The following is a 19,003-nucleotide window of genomic DNA, read 5'->3' as shown; positions in this document are numbered from 1 at the left end:
CAGAGAGGCAGAAAGGACAAACAAGGTGCAAACCTTGTGTGTATCAGTTAGAAAAAAACTTGCTTGTTCCAGTCGTGACCCTTTGACTTCGTCCTGTTGCGCGTTTACTTCGGATTCCATCGAATGTTTAAGGTAAGGTGTAGGGCTGAAATTGACTGTCCCTGTCGGACTGCGGAAGCCAGTAAAGAGTCACAGTTGGTCAGACCCCGACTGTAGGCACGGCATCTACAAGTCGGAATTTTTGTTTTTAACGCGATAGCATTAAAGGCCCCGTTACGGAGAAAATCCAGCGTCGGCGTTGTGAGCTTAAAATAACGGCCATGACTCTGCCAGGTGGTCCGCAGAGAGCAACCTATAAGAGGCAGGTGGGCCACCTAAGTGACGTGACCTTGCAGCGTCATCAGAACCTGCCCACCGGGTAGTGAGCAAACTTCCCACCGTGACAGGTGGCAGTTAAATTAATGATTGGTCCTCGGGAAGAGCAAGCCACCTGGGCCGCACAAGCCCCACCGATGGCAGCACCTGTCATCGCAGGCCAGTTGTTCATCGCTTAACCGCTGCACCACTGCACCAGGAGGGGTATGATGACTCCCAAGGATCTATGAATGTAAAGTAGAGAGTGACCTTCTGCATATATGGGCATTAACCCATTACGCTCTCGCGTCATCCCTTTCAGGAGAAGCTCAAGTGTCTCCTCCAATTTTTTGTTATTTCTTGAAAATCCGGCAGAGTTTTTCCGGTTTTTATTTCACAAGATTTTTTTTCGTTGATATTCTTTTTCAGTTAATATTTTCGGCGTATGAAAACTGATTTTTTCGGAGATGGTACATGGTACCACGCGGTGATAACATGTGCGGTCAAATGGCACTTTGGCAGTTTGTCTTGACTTTTTTTGTCAGGCCTAATGTTTGATTTACCGATAAATACCGCACAAATGACCGTTAATTACTGGTGAAACACTTATAACTGCTCTTGCAGAAGGAAACCCCAAGGCAATAAAAAATAGCGAAAATTAAATAGTGGAACCGTTGGACAAAGGCGCTATTGGAAGGTTATTACTATCGCTAGCTGTTGCGCTAGGTTAAGCGCGACGATGGGACATTACATGGTCTGCGCGTTGACAGCAATGGAACTGCGGCTTATAACTTTAGTGGTATCCAAAACATGGCGCTTGATCGTGACACGCGTGCGGTTCCGAGCGTGATTACATGCAGTCCTAAGCGGGTGAGGACAGCTCAACAGCACTAGGCTGCCAGACGACATTTGACGGTGAGGTGTGGCCTCTCAACCTTCAGAGGTATCTAATGTAGCGGAACAATACCTCAGAACGCACAGCTGCACTGAGTGCAACTCCGAGTCGATGGTCGCCCGACCTTTTTCGGTTAAAACTTAAATTCGAAATTTGAATTGGGCGTACTTTTATCGGTTTAAGCCAAGAAGTCCAATCCCTAATTATATCTAAATAGTTTTCTTTGTTTTACTTCGAAGCGAAATGTACAGCTGGCGCCAGCAGACCAGGGGCAGAACCTTAAAAGCAGTCTATGGGGCGGCACCGCAAGAAAAAAAAAACGATTGCAACAGTGCAGGGGACAGGACAGAGCGCTGAATTTTCAGCTGTATGTTTATTGACTTGAAGACGTTAATGTCCCGGCGGCCATGGTCAAAATAAAAATAGGCCCAAAGATTGTAAAATAGACTGCACCTGTCAACGTTTCTGCCGATGCGCGATCTCCTTATCTATGAGAGCGACGGACGGTTTGCTCACGCAGGCATCGCCCTTCTTATGGACGAGAAACTCTTCAGTTCTGTCTCTTTATATGAATGCTGTTTATGCTTGAAAGGCAACCTGTGGTACCTTCACGTAGTACAGCCGCATACAGCATAATGAGTGGCTAGGTGTACAGAAGGGCCGTTGTTTTTATGCATTCTTATTCTTTCGTATGTGCGTGTTATTACGACGGAAGTGTGGCGTATGTGAGCATGTCCACGTGAACAACTACATTTATACACAACACAGGTTTCGCAATCGACGTATTCAATCGAATACTGGACCGCGCATGATTAATTTTTGCTCTGTGAATTGAAATTTTCTTGTGAGCAGCCTACGGTTACTTGGAGCTCACTGTGCACCGATCTGAAAAAGGGAAGACCGGACTCTCGTCTCAGTTAAGCCTCTTTCTTTAATTTTATAAAAGCAAAGAATTCAGCTGGTATGAAATGTATCATTCAAAGCGTATTCGTGCAACAAATGTGAGCTCAGCTAACAGAACTTTGCAGTCGTCCACACACCTGTCTATAGCACTCGACCGGCGCACCTGAGAGTACATTTGCGTCATATACGAGTCACCTAGGGCTCGAAACGAGACATTATCGTGCATGCACATTCACATGGATCATGTTTAGCTCCTTATGTCTTTAAATGCTATATTTGGCCAGTCAGGCTGCGGTTATTGTCGTAAATTCACAACAGAGCGTGCCGCTCGAGCGCTTTAGACAGGTGTGTGGACGACTGTACAAGTAGCTTGCAATGCGTGAAAGTGCTGACTGAGTACCAGGCAATGGAGAGGTCAGGAGAGAGCGGGGGAAGGAAGGTGAAGATGCCTTGATTTAAACTTTTACCCCGTTACTCGGCTACTGCTGCTCACTTTGTCCTCATCCTCGGCTTGCAGAGTGTGGTCGGCCGCTAAAGCCTTGGCCTTCATGCCCACAATCATGTGGGTTCGCTCCGATGTCGGCAACGTCCCGAACAACGCGGGGCCTGGAGGCAAGGATGGCGGCGAGAAGACATACATCGGCCGAGCGGAACACAACGGAGATCTGATTCCAGGCAAGGTGGTGGCTTCGCACGGCTGCTGCTGTGTCGTACGCCGGCGGCGAGCACCGCTACGAAAACTACGAAGTGAGCAGAGTTTCAGTGTGGCGTATACGTTTCTCCCAATCAGCTTTTCGTGCCTGTCTCCATGTTCTGGTGCTTATCTACGCAGATGTATGTCTGTATATGCAGAATTTCCCACCTAAAGCAATTTAAAGCGAGCCAAGGATTAAAAAGAAACGGGCCTTAACGTGCGTGACAGATCTAAACAGCTAACCACAGTCGTAGGTATCCGCAATCAGCCTTGGCAATTTTCCCGTCTTTCCGCGCTTACTTTTCAGCGAATACCACTGAAAGAATTATCTGAAGAAAACCGCAGAACGCTTACTGCCTGGGGGTTCGGTGACCTGCAACACTTCCTGCCTGTCGTTCGTACGTCTGATATCCGCCGTTCGCGTTTGCGCCTTTCAGGCTGGAAGTGCATGCTCTCAGCAGGCACTGCTGAACAAAATAAGCATTCATAACCATAATCAGGGCACGACGGAGTCAACTGTGAACTTGTTACTCATAAATTGTTCCTCTATGAGAAACGCTGCCTCCGTAGGGCGGAAGCTGGCGAAGGCAACACCCCTCCTTAAGACTGGCGAGACACCAACGATTTACGCGTCCTTCAGGTCCATTGGCTGCAACTGATTTTTATGACTGAAAATTAACCAGGCGATTTTTAGATAGAGTGAGTATGCGCGTAAGTGTGCCATCTCCTCTTTGATGTGGTACGGCTGCGACGCATTCTCAATAATGCATCATCCGGTATCCCCGATCCTTCAACAGGGCCTTTATTCCAAGTGCTTCCGTTAGACTCCCGTCTGCCCTCACACGTGCCGTTGACATCTCGCCTCTTTTCTACAGATCCTGGTGTTTGACGGCGCCTCGGTGCACTGGGTCGCGAGTTCCGGCGGCTCCGTTCCGGGCAGAGCCGTCGAGGGCGGCCGAGCTTCTTCCGGCGAGAAGCTATACATCGCCGCACCCACCACGAGGGGACGGTGACTATGGGCAAGATTCAACCATCCCACGAGTGTCTGTACATCCCTTACGGCAGTAGCGAGCACCGCTATTCGGGCTACGAGGCTCTGGCCCTGCAGTAGTGACTCTGAAAGAACCATGGAGGAAGGAAATGTTAGGAGAGGCCCCGTGTCTGCTAGATGCATTGCGAGAAGCGTGTCGGAAGACGCGCGTCAATTCTAAGCCTAATTATGAGGCAAATAGCAGCGGCGGCAGCATGGCGGCGCGTTGCCGCCGCGGGAAACGCAATGGCACAGGAGACGAGGGAGCTGCCTCAGGTAAATGGGACGACCGCATCTTCTTGCGCGCGGCGGCTTCACGTTTTTCCTTCCGTTTTTCCTTCCTCTCGTTTTTCCTTCCTCCATGGAGAAAATTCCATTCCATTCAAAAAACTTTTATTTCCATTAGAAATGGAGACCGCCTACTCCCTACCCCTGGCGCGCAGGCCTGGGGGAGGGGCCGGGCCTCCGCGACTAGATGCAGGCAAAGAGTTGCTGGCTCTTCGCGGCCTCTACCGCCAGACGGATGGCTTTCCTCTGGATGACGGGGTCCGCGCTTTGCAGAAGGGTCTCCCAGGCTTCTCTACAATTTATTCCTTCATTGACCCCTGGGGAGTGTGTGCATTGCCAGATTATGTGGTCGAGGGTCCCCCTCTTCCCGCATTTCTTACATTTATCGTATATGTCTTCGTCTTTCAGGACGTGTGATGCCCATACCGGATTTATGTAGTTTCCTGCTTGTAATCTGCGCCAAGTTGTTGCCTCTCTGTTTCCGAGCTCTTTGTCCGGTGGAGGGACAGTTCTTCGCTGTAATCTGTAGTTTTCTATTATCTCCGTGTATGTCTGTAGTCTCTCGTCAAGCTTCTTGCAATCGGGCGGCTCTGCTCTTGCCCGGAGGTAGAGATCTCGGGCTAAGAGGTGCGCCGCCTCTTTGCCTGGAACTGACGTGTGAGCTGGTGCCTATACGAGGCTAATTTTCCTATCAATTTTCCTTCCAACTAGTATTCGCACCGCTTCTGGTGCTGCTCTGCCCCTTCCGTAATTGTACATGGCTGTTTTGCTGTCGCTTATTATGTAACTTGCCTTGGTGCCTACGCAAGCAAGTGCTATTGCTACTTCTTCCGCTACCTCTGGATTGAGGCTGCGTATTGTTGCTGCCGAGATTGCTTTACCTTGGCCATCTACTACCGAGGCTACTGCTGCTCCCAGTTTGCCGCTCGCCGCATCTGTGTATGCCACTGTCTCGCTGTTTACTTCGCTGAAGCGTTTGACTAGTGCTTCAGCTCTTTTTTCCCTCCTTTCCTTATTGAAGGTGGGATGCATGTTCTTGGGAAGCGGGTCAATCCTCAGCTGTTCCCTGATTTTTCTTGGAATATCCTGTTTATTTTGCATGCCTCTGTCCGCCTCCAGTCCCACTATGCTTAGAATGGACCTGCCTGTGTATGTTTGGCTGATTCTTTCCTGCCGGATGGTCCTTACTGCTTCGGCTGTTTCTTTCCATGTATTATGGATTCCCATTGCTAGGAGTCTTTCGGTTAAGGTGGTTATGGGTATTCCGAGTGCTCGTTTGTAGCATTTCCTGATTACTGAGTCCAATTTATCTCTTTCTGAGGCCCGGATGTTTAGATATGGTGTAGCGTAGCTGAGTCGGCTGATGACGTACACTTGTACCAGCTTAACTAGGCTCCTTTCTTTTAGCCCTCTTCCCTTGAGGGCTATTCTTCTGAATATCGCAGTCATCTGTGCTGCGTAGCCTTCCAATTTATTTATGGTTTCGTCGTTGTATCCATTACATTGAATGTAAAGACCTAATATTCTTATTTTGTCTACTTTGGGTACTGGTTTGTTTCCGACCATGATTTTGAGATCGCTGTCTTTTTTCAGCCTTAATGATTTGGGGCTGTACAATAAGAGTTCTGATTTTTCTGGTGAGCAGGCAAGCCCCCTAGCTGCTATGTACTCTACCACTGTATCTGCAGCCGTTTGCAGCTTGTTCTCTATTTCTGCGTCGCTATCTTTGTTTATCCAGACGTTTATGTCGTCAGCATACATGCTGAAATTTAGGTTTTTTATTCTCCCAAGTTTAGCTGGGAGACCCCTCATTGCCAGATTGAAGAGGAGAGGGGAGAGTGCCGATCCTTGTGGGGTACCTCTGTTTCCTAGCTCTATTTCTTCCGATTCCAAATCTTGGTATCTTATCTTTGCCGTCCTGTCTGTCAGGAAGTTCTTTATATAATTGTAGGTTCTGCCTCCTACGCCTATTTCCTAAAGTTCTGTCAGGATTGCCTCGTGTTTGACATTGTCAAAAGCTTTCTTGAGGTCTAGATCTAGGATTGCTTTTATATCTCTCGATCGCGAGTCTACGATGTCGTGCTGGAGTCTCAACATCACATCCTGGATGCTTAGGCCCGGCCGGAATCCGACCATCTCATTCAGCCATAGTTCATTATCTTCCATGAATCGGGTTAGCCTTGTTTGGATTACATGTTCCATTAGTTTCCCTACACTCGATGTGAGGGAAATCGGCCTGAGGTTCTCAAGCTTAGGGGGCTTGCCCGGTTTGGGGATTTGTATGATGCTAGCTTCTTTCCATTGTTTCGGAAGTTCACCCTTCTCCCATACCTGCTGTACATATTTTGTTATAGCTGTGATCGACTCATCGTCTAGATTTCGCAGCATTTTGTTTGTTATTCCATCTGGTCCTGGGGCCGATTTCGTTTTAAGCCTGATAATTTCCGCTCCCACTAACAGCCTCCGTTATGGGTGCGTCTAGCTCCTCATTTGGGGGTCCCCCATATTCTGGTAGGCTGGTGCGAGTCACGTTTCCTATGTATGTTTGCTTGATTTCTTCCATGAAGCTCTCGTCTGTTCCGTCGTATTTATGTCGCGTCTTGGCTAGTCTTATGTTTGTCTGCGACCTGGATTGGGTTGGGTCTAGTAAGTGTCTTAAAATGTTCCATGTTTTTTGCTAGACTTATGCCTTTTTCCATGTCGTCGCATTTGCTGCACCAATTTTGTTCGCATAGTTGTAGTGCGTATTTTTCGATTTCACGATTTAATCTGGCTATTCTTCTTTTTAGATTCCGGTTCCATTTCTGTCGTTTGAGCCAGTTTTCTAGACTACCTTTTGCCTCCCACATGTGCAGTAGTTTGTTGTCTGCTATGAGTGGGGCGTCTTGGCCTTCTAGAGTTACCGTTGCTTCGGCGGCATGTCTTTTGAGTGTGTCTGTCCACTCTCCTAGGTCCGTGATGGTTGCGGCTGAAGATTTCTCCCTCCGCTTTCTAAATTTGTCCCATTCTGTGACTTTTGGCTGTTTTAACCGTTTTTCTTTGACTCCCTTCATTAGCGTAGTGGCAATTATATAGTGGTCGCTGCCTAGGTCTTGTCCTGTATTTTCCCACGTTACTGTTCTGGTGTTTTTGGAGAGTGTTAGATCGGGTGTGGTGTCCGCGGTAACACTGTTTCCTTTTCTAGTTGGGTTTCCTTGGTCGGTGTGTAGTCAGAGGCTCAGTTCTTGTATATCCGCCCACAGCTGCCTTCCCTTGCCGTCTTTCCTGTTGTATCCCCACTCCTGATGCAGCGCATTAAAGTCTCCTATGATGAAGAGGGGGTTCTTTCCCGCTGCTTTTAGAGCTTTTCGGAAGATGGCCCTGAACCTGATCTTTTTCTGTTTAGGGCTTGAGTAGATGTTTAGTAGAAAGAGACTGGGCTCTTCTTTCCTACCCGTAAGCATCTCCAGTAAGACTCCTTCTATGTCCCTGGATTGAATATCGTGTTCAATTGTTGCTATGTTTCTTTTCACTAGGGTTGTCACCCGCGATTTTTCCCCTTTATCACTGTGAAACGCCTGATATCCTGGGAGGGATGCTAATTTCCCGGTCTCTTGCAGCGCTATTGCTAGCGGCTTCTCTACTAATGTGTCTATGTAGTTTTGCAGTAACGCTCGCTTGCGTTGGAATCCTCGGCAGTTCCACTGCCAAATGATAGACTTATTTTGGGCGTTTCTGGCCATATTGAATTTGAGTAACAGTGGCCTCTAAGTTTTTCTGTCGCTCTCCAAGGGCAATCAGCTCGGTTCTTTGTGTTTGTAGTTCGGTTCTCTGCTCCTGCAGTTCTGCTGTTATGCTTTCAAATCTTTGATTTATATTCTCGTGTATCTGGCTGAGTGCAGCCATGACCTGCGCCATGAAGTCTCTTTGTTCTGTCTGCATCGCTTTTATCGCGTTCCTATTTGCTTCACATTCATTCTTAGCTCTACCCATATGTCTGTTTCATTATCTCCTTTTCGTTTAAGTAGGGGTCTTCTGACTGTTTCTGCCTCCTCTATTTTCTCTCCTACCATTTCCTGCCGCTCGAGTGTTGGGGGGTAGTTTGTTGAGCTACCTGTATGGGTTGTGCGGGTTGTGTGCGGGGAGAGGGGGATGTTGCCTTTTCTCTTTCTTTTTGTGCTTTTATGAGGTTATTTATGAACCCTTGAAGCTCATCTACATTTTTCTTTAACTGTTCTATTTCTCTGTCCTTATCATCTTTAGCCTGGGAGGGCCCTTCTACAAAGCTTACTTGTTTGGGTTCTCTGCTTGGATCCCTGCTTCTGCTCCTTCTCTTGCCCCAGGGGTCCTTTGGGTCCCTTGATCTCGATCTCCTACGTCCCCTGGTCTCCTGGCTCCCGGGGGTCGGCGGGTTTCCTTAGCAGTTTCCTCTCAGCTTGGGGAAGTCCTCCTTGCGGAGTTTGTCTCCATCAGCCGGGGGTTTCTGTTGCTGGGTCGCCAGCTCTTGTTTGTCCTTTTTCATCTCCCAGATTCTTTTCTTGATTTCGTACGGTGTTCGGTATAGCTCTTTGCACTTTTTGTCACCGAGTGGGTGCTCTTTTCCGCAGAGCTGGCACATGGCTTCGAATTGGTGATCTTCCTGCGGGTTTTCTTCTCCGCATCCTCGGCACTTTCTGTTGTCTGGGTTCGTGCACACGTCCGATCTGTGCCCCATTCGGCAACCCGCATAGCATACCTCGTACTTTTTCTTGTACAGGACGCATCTCGTCGGCGTGGGTGAAAGGTACACTTGCCTTGGCACCGTGCTCTCTTCGAAGAGGATAAGCACGGCCTTCGTTGCCTTTCCCAGTCTTCTCACTCCTAGGATTGGGGGGCTCTTCGCGCTGAAGTACTCTAGTCTCTCTTTGATTTCGTCTTCAATCCAGAATAAAGGGGCGTCGTATATGACGCCTTTTCCGCTGTTCTCCGGCGCCGCCACGTATGCTTTGACGCTCACCTTTTCCTTGCCTATCGTCAGCTCTCTGGTCGCTGCGTATTTATTCCTCTTTATTTTGTCCTTCGTAGCGATGAGGATCGATTGCTGCTTTGTGTTCAACGTGATGATGTCGTTCACGCCTTTGTCGCTTGCCCCAGCCGCTGCGCTGAACGAACGTCAGTGACATTATTCGTTTCCTAGATACTTCATCAGGGAATCACAAACAACCAACCTTGCAATGGTGCTTGTCAGAATGATAAGCAAAGAATGACAACAAACATCCCTGAATGGGTGCACGGTAGATAGAGGTCAGGAAGGTGTGTTTCTTTTCAACACGTACAAAGTGGACCAGGTAGGGGGGGGGGGGGATAGCTCAGGATGCTTAGGCAACGTTTCGACAAGAGAATTTTATTCGTCCTGAAGGGCATCTGGCACCTAAACGAAGACAAGACCTCCTGTCGAAACGCTGGCTTGACACACTGAGGATCCCCTCCTCCCTTAATCACTTTGTGTTGACACTGAATCGGTGTCACTTGCCGATACTTCCTCTGGTTGCTTTCTAAATTCAACCGACATATCACAGAAGTCGAAAAACAAAGCTGCCTCAGGAAAACGTTGATATGCTCATCGAGGTTAAATGGGTGCCAGCAACACTATGGGCATTGATGCAGGCTGTAATAAGGGACTTCTCATTAGTACTCGCCCCACGTGGTTCTTTCACGGCTGCACTAACATCAGCATGCGAGCATTTCCGCCTCCGTCGAAATGCAGCCGCCGCTGCGCGATTGAACCGGAGAACCGGTGCTCAGCTGCCGAACATCACCGCCCTGGAGCCACCTCGGAGGGGCGCCCCGCGAGCGTCGTCGTCGTATCGCAGGAGCAAATTTTACAAATCCACGCTCCAACTTTCCCTTGCTTCCTTTCTCTTCCATATCTGCACAATGTGTACGTTTCTCGCTGATACCCAGAAATTCTGGGTATGAGCAATTCCGGGTACTCCGCGTAGCGTCAGATTGTACCACAAAAAACAATACAACCGCAATCCCCCCTCGGGACGCGTTGCACCCCACTCGTTCTCCATGACAGCCTTAACGACTCGGTGCGATCGCAGGACAAACTTTAATTCTAAAATATTTTGCTACTCATCGGAAGATAAGACCATTCTCATCAATATGTTCGTAACAGTATTTAACAATATTCCACAGTTGCCTCAAAATTAAAAGTAATGTATGAGAAATCTGGACTTGTGGCCAGAGGACTGTTGCACCTGTCATAGGCGTAAATAAAGATTGGGGGGGGGGGCGCAAATTTTGTTCCCTATTGTTCCTTGCTACCCATAAGGCTTGAAGAGGCGCTACCATGCCTCTCGGCTTGCCCTTATGGAGAGGCCTGTGCATGCCTATGCCTGAGGTGCTTTAGATACCCACGGGACAATGCTTGTTCGTCGTCTTCGTAAGTCTATGCAAACTGCTGCTCAACGTTATACGTTTTTCGATCGCGCGGTGGCGTGAAAAAAAAAAGGCAACTTCGATCCCTCATGAGGATTCTGCCTTTCTGGACACCGCTGGCTTTTAGCATCCTGGTATGCCTGGTAGTCGAATAGCTATCAGCACATGAGAATTATATTCTGCTAAAATAGCAAAGCCAAAGATAACTTTGAGAACAGTTCTTACCACCGCGAAACCTCAAAGCTGACCACATCAATTATTGTTCAAAACTGGAGGAAGAACTTATAGCTTTTTTCTTTAATATAAGGCTGATCGAACTATACTACAGCAGCAGAGTCGAGTAGGCAAGGCGAGGCGCCTACGTGTGCTTGGAGAGCCTAACTGCGCATTGGTGAGTGGTCCCAGTCCACATCACAAATGGTGGTGGAAACATTATTACAACGAAATTACAGCAACGCTCACGCAATAATATCAATAACAGCTATAGCTCAACCATTTACTTTACGAAACCAGTTAGGATTTCAAGAACGTTTATAAGGCCATAAAAAACTTCCGCGCGCAAATGCGTTGCGCATTTTTTTTCATGATTTCCTCGAATATACACCGCGGAAAATATTTAGCAAATTTTTCCGACATATGTTTTACAATTCTTGATTAATATGAGTAGCGCGGAGAATGATCATAAAAGTATGAAAAACCCTCTAAGGAGAGAAACACATAAGTAATATTCGGAAATGGAAGCAAATCACTAGATGGCAGACAAAGGGACACTTCTTCTGGCACAGCTTCGACACGGAAAGCCTAGAGCAACACTGGCGCAAAGCAAGGCTCTTTCTGACAGAAACGGAAAGCTCTGAACGATGCTCGCTCACAAAGAGCCCAAGAATCCCGACGTTGTTTTAGCTAAACGCGAAGAAAAGAAAGATGAAGGCAGCTCCTTCTGCGCACCACGAGGCACGCGTTTAATCGAATTTCCGCTCGCCGCTATAGCCACGCTTGCTATAGCCACGCAGCACGCAACGCTTGCTCCAGCTCGGGCTTCACAACACGGTTACCAAAATCGCCGAGGCGCAGCGCACTTCACAACTAGAAAGATTAGCGGGCACGAGAACAGGACGCCAGATCATGGAAAGTGTCGGCATCCGTTACCATGCACAACAAGGCCAGAAAGTCGCTGTTCCGGACGCGATCAGACAAACTCTAAGAGTCGACCCGATTCCACGGAACCTCCACCCAGAACACAACCGGGGAAGAAGAGTGGCTAGGGCCAGAGCTCTCCTACACAGCCACGGAGACGAAACGGGGACAAGGTTCGTCAACGCCGCGGAGTACGCAGAACGCTCGCGGCTGCGGTCGTCGATTCGAGTGGCGAAAAGCGCATAACGGCAAGTGTAGCGTTCGAGCACGCAGAAGAAGCGGAGGAAGCGGCGGTGGCCCTCGCCCTCACGGATCCGACGTGCACCACAGTTCTCTGCGACTCGCGACAAACGGTCAAAAACTTCGCCAAAGGATGGATCTCACAGACAGCGGCCCGAATCCTGAGCAATCGAAAAGTCCAGTGGGAGGAAGCTTTTAAAACCAGAGTCCAGTGGTTCCCGGCGCAAATCGGAGATGTATCGGACACATATCTCAACTGAAATGAGACGGCACACGCCAATGAGCGCGAGCTCGCGAACCGCGCCGGCGACCGTCGTCCATGGGACCGCACCAAAGACTGTTTGACCAGCTACAACGAAATTACCAAGGCCCTCTGCCTGGCCCGCCGAACCTTCCCTCCGCCCAACGACAAGCTGGACAGGGCGCACGCGGTGGGCCTCAGACAAATGCAGACGCTCACGTACCCCAACCCGTCACAATACCACCAAGGTCTGCCACACTGCTATGGCAACTTTACCCCACAAGCTCTGGGACTGTAGCAAAAACCCTGACTGTGCAAACTCCGGAACCCTCCCGCCGCGGTGCGTCGCTGCCTTGCGCAGCCCCAGCCTCGGTAACCAATTCTGGGCCGTCCAGCAGGCCCGCGAGGCGACGGCGAGGCAACACCTCGACGTCCCCACGTGGGAGAACTAAGGCCCCGTCGGCGAAAGCTCTGCAGTACTTTTTAATAAAGTTGTTACCAACCAAAATGCCGGAGCCGCGTCCTTCGCACGTGCTCGTTTGAGGTGCGTTAACAGTCTAGGCAGTGAAAACATAGCGTGCCCATACCCTGGTATGTTCGAGGAGCAATACGAGCAGCTTCTCATATTGTATCGCTGTACTGTTATGTCTCAGAATAATAAATGGTGCACATGCCAATGCTTCGAAATCACTTACCCCCGTTCGGGTTCATCGCGTACAGAGCGCACCCCCCGCGCTGAATGAAAGGGATTGCCACTGAGTCGGTCAGACAGTTTGTAGGCTGCAACGTCCGCGCGCCGACTCTCCGCAAGCTCCCCAGATGGCGGCATAACCACTGAAAAAACTTCGAACGACGCGGGCTGGTTTCAGGCCATCATTTTCCAGGAACGAATGTGCAGCAGCAGCGGCGGCGCAGTGGTGCCTTTTGAAGACCGCGCCGGAACGCTGCACATTTTTTGTACGGTTGGAGTAGCTGGGGTTTCGTCGCCAACTGGAACGCGGTGGGCAAAGAACGAATAGAGGCGGCGCTGGCCGAGCTGTAGTAGCCGAGCTCGCTGGGAGGAGGAGAGTGCACGGGAAGCCCACTCTTTCTTCTCTACCTGACTCTCTCTCTGTGCCCCGGCCAGAGTGCACCACACTACCGCCACAGGGTTTTACACTGCCGGCCAAGGTCGTGGGATCGTATGCCTGAAACGTCGGCCACACACGGACGCAAGCGAAATGCGAACACGCTCGTGTGCTGCGCGTTGTCTGTGCACGGTAAAGAACCCGTAGGGGTCGAACTCAACCTAGAGCCCTCCATTATTTCTTTCATAGCGCACGGGCAGCTTTGGGACGTGAAACGCACTGATTTTCTACCGTGCATCGCCAGCAACGCTAATCGCTGAAACCGATTCAAAAGGAAAGCTACATATCCAAATGCAAACCCAAAATCCAAATTCACTGCAGCCACTGCTCACGATGACGACTATCTGTTGCGGTAGAATAACAAAACTCTTCGGCGACGTCACTGTATAGCGTAGGCGTGACCAGAAAAGCTATTACATTTCGCGTCATGTGAAAACGATGACGCGACGTATCGACGGCTGCTGTAGAACAAGGCTTCCCACGGCTGAAATCACCACCGAGTGTGCCATCTCGCCCTTCGTGTCAACGTAAACGAGCCAAGTTACCTCCGTATTGTCGCTGCACTTTTTACGCCTCTCTCTTGGCCCTCGACAGTGCTGACGATGAGATGAAAGTTTGTAGAATAATTTTTATTCCTGGTCGAAATACTGCTGGTAGTTAAGATAAACGGGCGGATAAATTTCTTCCGTGTATTCGTTATTTCGACGCAACTTTAAAATGCTCTCTCAACAAGTAAGCAGAGGCCGACATATAGCGGGCTTCAATTCAAAGGTTACGCAACCAGGCACACGGAAGCTTTACCAGCTGTTCGCTTCCATTACACGCGGCCAAGGGTGCAGCGCTGCGTGAAAGGGCAGAGCCGTTGCAGAGCAAGTTTCGCGCACTGCAAGACTGCATTTAAAGGTGCGGAAGTTCTGGACCACCGCACTGGATGACAGCTGGGCAGTGTAGCGCAACGCTTCAGACCAAACGAGCAAGCGCGAGAGAGCGGAAAATTTATGAGGGCAGGAAAAAAAAAGTTCGTTGTTTCTGTCAAGGCGTAAGCATTATACTGCCTTGGAAAACGGGGCACAGGGGAGTCGTGCATTCCACCTCCCGTTCCAGTGTATTGTGTATGGAGTATTGAATATGCCTCCCCACGCTGTTCATGTGCACGCAGACGCATTGTTTTGTGGTATTTTTTAGACTTCTCAGACATCATCCCTTCAAGCCTTCAAGCACATACACATAAAGAAAAAAATCACCTCCTTGGAAGGCTAGTTTGTATAATAAATTCAGAAAGATATTTCCCTTCCCGCAACTTTCTGCTTGGTGTCTTGAAAATTCAAAGGAATTGTTGCAGTGTTCGCGCATAGCGTTATTAGTTAGCGCGAGGGAAATGTACGACGTGGAGGCACTACTGCTAGCAACACACATTAATGTAGTAACCTCCGCTATCTTACAGACTCGTGGGGACATATAACAGGAACAAAAGTGCTCACCGGAACCCCAGAAGATGAGACCGGAGACTTTGGACGCCTAACTTCACCACAACGCACAAAATACAAACAAGGGCGGAGAGAAAGACATAACATTCTTTGGCTACCTAACCAGATTCAACAGTAGTTAAACCGAAGCTATCTTTATTCAACAGCACTATATCCTCGTTGACAAGAATCTCTGCAGGTTCTCTTTGATGTACGACCAAGAAATTCAAGTACAGGAGAGACATATTGTTTTTGCGCATGGAGGCAAACAAAAGAAAGAACACGTGGCGAGAAAGCTGACGAAATAATGTGGTGGAAATGCCACACTGGCTGCAGTTCACTGAGCTAAATAGAACGAATGGAACGTTCAGCACAGCACTCCATGGGTAGCGGCTATGTTCGTACTTATTTTAGCCGAGTAAGCATGCAGTTTCTTAATAACTAATGAAGCCGTGCGCGCTGAGCCAAACTTGCATGGAGGCACACATGTGCAGGAATTCAGACTTGAACCCCCAATGCATGCATCAAAATCATCATCTTAATGCTTCACCAACAAGTCAATCGGTAAGTATATTTATACCGCGGTCGCTTCAACCATTACTCGTCCCATTGGTCGAGGTCGGCTGGAGGCTACGATGAAGATCGTGCAGGCGCTCCCGTTCCATGTCCAGCTCTCCGCGGTCACCGCGCATTGACGTCTCCCTTCCCCGCAAGTGTACCGTTCGGGAGGTGATCGCGCTACACGACACAGATCGGGTGTTCAGGTTCTTCGATGATGGGGAGCCCAGATGGTAATAGGGCCGTAGGCGAACCAAGAGCAAGCTGGACAAGAGGAATCTGGGCACCAGCTTTGGCGAATGCCGCCAGCTGGTGCACAAATCCTTCCTCGTCATCTCTGACGCCACGTAGGTCGGATGGTGAATGCGCGTAAGTCCCAAGAGCGGGGAGCACGGGAGCAGCAGCGTGGACGAGATATCGCAGTAGCCGGGCTAGCTGTCCCGCTTCTACGACGATGCGAGCTGGTCCCGGTGGACTGGCTGCCGCAGCAAGATGTAGGAGTCGGGCGATAGCTTGGACTGAAACCTGGAGCACTAGGCGGTCCCGTTTGCTGCCAGGACGACGTGGGCATCGAGGCAAGGGTTCCAGCAGGTGCCAGGCACTGGCGATGGCGACACTGCGCTCTGCGTCGACTGCAATCATGGTCGGCTGGTCATGCCGACAAGAGCGTTCTTGGGCGCCACGCGGGACAGGCATTTCGCATCGATGGGGCACAGCAAGCAGACTGTTCTTGTGCGCAAAACCTGGGCGCCGAAGCAGGTCCAGCACGAACAGAGGAACATTCTCTGGAGGAGCTGTGGGCAGCCCGCCGAAGGCATGCGGGTAGTTGCTTTTCAGAAAGCACGCGGTAATGGGCGTTCGTTGCTGTTCTGTCTTGAGCCTGCTGTGAAGGCGTTGCGGCATCGCAGCTGGAAGCACGACAGCAGAGGCAAGTTGATGAGGGATGCCGCTTACGTGGGTGCAGTCGTGGGCTCGCGCTACGGGCGGGGTTCCCCCGGTACGGCTCTCCAGATGTGCCAGCTCTCGACGTTTTCCTCTCCGGAACCGGCTGGCGCAACCTCTTATGATAGTGTCGAAATATCGTCGCGCTGCGCTGGATGCGGATCGAGCCTGAAGTGAGTTCTCTCGACTTCGTCTAGCTGCCAAGCGGCGAAAATGCGTCAAAATGGCGACCTGCAGCAGGCCCTGCACGTTCAGAGCGTGACAAGCGGCGAGCGGAAATTCGATGAAACGCGTGCCTCGTGGTGCGCGGACTTTGAAGGGAGTTCCCTTCATCTTTCTTTTCTTCGCGTTTAGCTAAAACAACGTCGGGATTCTTGGGCTCTTTGTGAGCGAGTATCTTTCAGAGCTTTCCGTTTCTGTCAGAAAGCGCCTTGCTTTGCGCAATTGTTGCTCTTGGCTTTCCGTGTCGAAGTGTCTCCTTTGTCTGCCACCTAGTGATTGGCTTGCATTTTCTAACATTACTCATGTGTTTCTCTCCTTAGAGGGTTTTTCATACTTTCATGGTCATTCTCCGCGCTACTGATATCAATCAAGAATTGTAGAACATACGTTAGAAAAATTTGCTAAATATTTTCCGCGGTATATATTCGATGAAATCATGAAGAAAAAATGCGTAACGCATTTGCGCGCGAAAGTTTTTATGGCCTTATGAACGTTTTTGAAACACTAGCTGGCGTGGAAAAGTAAAGGGTTGAGCTATAGCTGTTATTGACGCTATTGCGCAAGTATTGCTCTAATTTCGTTGTAACAATGTTGCCACGATCATTTGTAAAGTGGACTGGGACCACTCACCAACGCGCAGGCAGCCTCTATCAGCACAAGTAGACACCCCGCCTTCCCTACTCGACTCTGCTGCTGTAGTATAGTTCGGTCAGCCTTATGTTAAATATAAAAGCTTTAAGTTCTTTCTATAGTTTCGAACAATAATTGGTGTGGTCAGCTTTCAGGTTTCGCAATGGTAAGAACCGTTCTGGAAGTTATCTTTGGCTTTGCTATTTTAGCAGAGTATAATGTTCATGAGCGGATAGCTATTCGACTACCAGGAGTACCAGGATGCTAAAAGCCAGCGGTGTCCAGAACGGCAGAGTCCTCGTGAGGGTTCGAAGGTGCCTTTTTTTTTTAACGCCACCGCGCGAGCGGAAAAACGCATGACGTTGAGCAGCAGTTTGCGCAGACTTACGAAGACAGCGAACAAACTTTGTCCCTCACGTATCTAAAGCACCTCAGGCATAGGCATGCACAGGTTTCTCCATAGGGGCGAGCCGACAGGCATGGTAGCGCCTCCAAGTCTTATCGGTAGCAAGGAACAATAGGGAACAAAATTTGCGCCCCCCCCCCCTCGATCCGTCATGTCTACTGCACCCCCACCCCCCAATATTTATTTACGCCTATGACATGCGCAACCGTTCTCTGGGCACAAAGTCCGGCTTTCTTATACATTACTTTTAATTTTGAGGCAACTGTGGAAAATTGTAAAATACTGTTATGAACATATTGATGAGGACGGTCTTATCTTCGAATGCGTAGTAAAATCTTGTTCTTAATTAAACTTTGTCCTGCAGAAAACTGCAGAAAGCAGAAAACTACAGAAAGCAGAAAACTGCAGAAAGCAGAAAACTACAAGCGTCCCGAGGGAGGATCTGCGGTTATATTGATAGTTGTGTGCAATCTGACGATACGCGGAATACCCAGAATAGCTGATTCCCAGAATTTCTGGGTATGAGCTCTATTGCGGCGTGCCTCAATGACCACAGTGTTGCTGGCACCCATTTAACCTTGATGAGCATATCAACGTTTTCCTGGGGTAGCTTTGTTTTTCGACTTCTGTGGTATGTCGGTTTAATTTAGAAAGCAACCAGAGGAAGTATTGGCAAGTGACACCCATTCAGTGACAACCCAAAGTGAATAAGAGAGGAGGTGATCCTCAGGGTGTCTGCCAGCGTTTCGACTTGTCTTCGTCTGGGTGCCAGATGTCCTTCAGGACGAATAAAATTTTCTTGTCCAAACGTTGTCTAAGCATCCTGAGCGTCCCCCTACTTTGTCCACTTTGTATGTGTTGAAAAGAAACACACCTTCCTGACCCTTATCTGCCGTGCACCCATTCAGTGATGTTGTTGTCGTTTTCTCCAACCCTCTGCGCGAGATTGTAAACGGCACAATATTAATATTCGACAGCGCCGGCGCTTAATTTGCAACCGAAAATAAAATTATAGCTTTATATAGCTTACGGATTAGTTAAAATATTCGGCTAGAGTCGTCATTGGTCGCAAATCTTAAGCGGAAGTGACGGCTGCTTACCGCCGACGCTTCACTCCAACTGCTGCACGGCCTTCCTAGTACAAGTCTCGCCTGATATAGTAGTTCGTCCTCCCCATTCCCCGTAGAAGCTGTGTGTACGTGTTAGTGCATGTGTGTGTATGAAGCCTGCACTTTCCTAGCGTCCCTAGCGGATCGGATCAGGGCAACTTCTCGACAAGGAAGGTGCCTCCTCCTGGGCACCCACAAGTAGGTGGGAACACCTCCGGGCACCTGCCAAATTCTACGGACTTCCTCCACGCGAATGCCAAGGGTGGCCTCCGTATGACGGCCCTCGTCACAAAAATAACTTCATGGACATCACCTAAAAGGTGCCTCTTGCTGTTACTCACGCAGCTTACAAATATAGG

General features: G+C 49.4%; 1 pseudogene across 1 annotated transcript; it reads left to right on the top strand.

Annotated features, from left to right (window-relative positions):
• Nucleotides 1–2,697: 2,697 nt before the first annotated feature.
• Nucleotides 2,698–3,973, top strand: LOC144113164 (natterin-3-like; annotated as a pseudogene). Its single transcript, XR_013310665.1, has 2 exons — nt 2,698–2,899; nt 3,722–3,973. The product of XR_013310665.1 is annotated as a natterin-3-like (transcript).
• The last annotated feature ends 15,030 nt before the right edge of the window (nt 3,974–19,003 follow it).

The sequence above is a fragment of the Amblyomma americanum genome, chromosome 1, assembly GCF_052857255.1.
Source record: "Amblyomma americanum isolate KBUSLIRL-KWMA chromosome 1, ASM5285725v1, whole genome shotgun sequence".
NCBI classification, from domain to species: Eukaryota; Metazoa; Arthropoda; class Arachnida; order Ixodida; family Ixodidae; genus Amblyomma; species Amblyomma americanum.
This window is presented reverse-complemented; position numbering and strand designations above follow the sequence as displayed.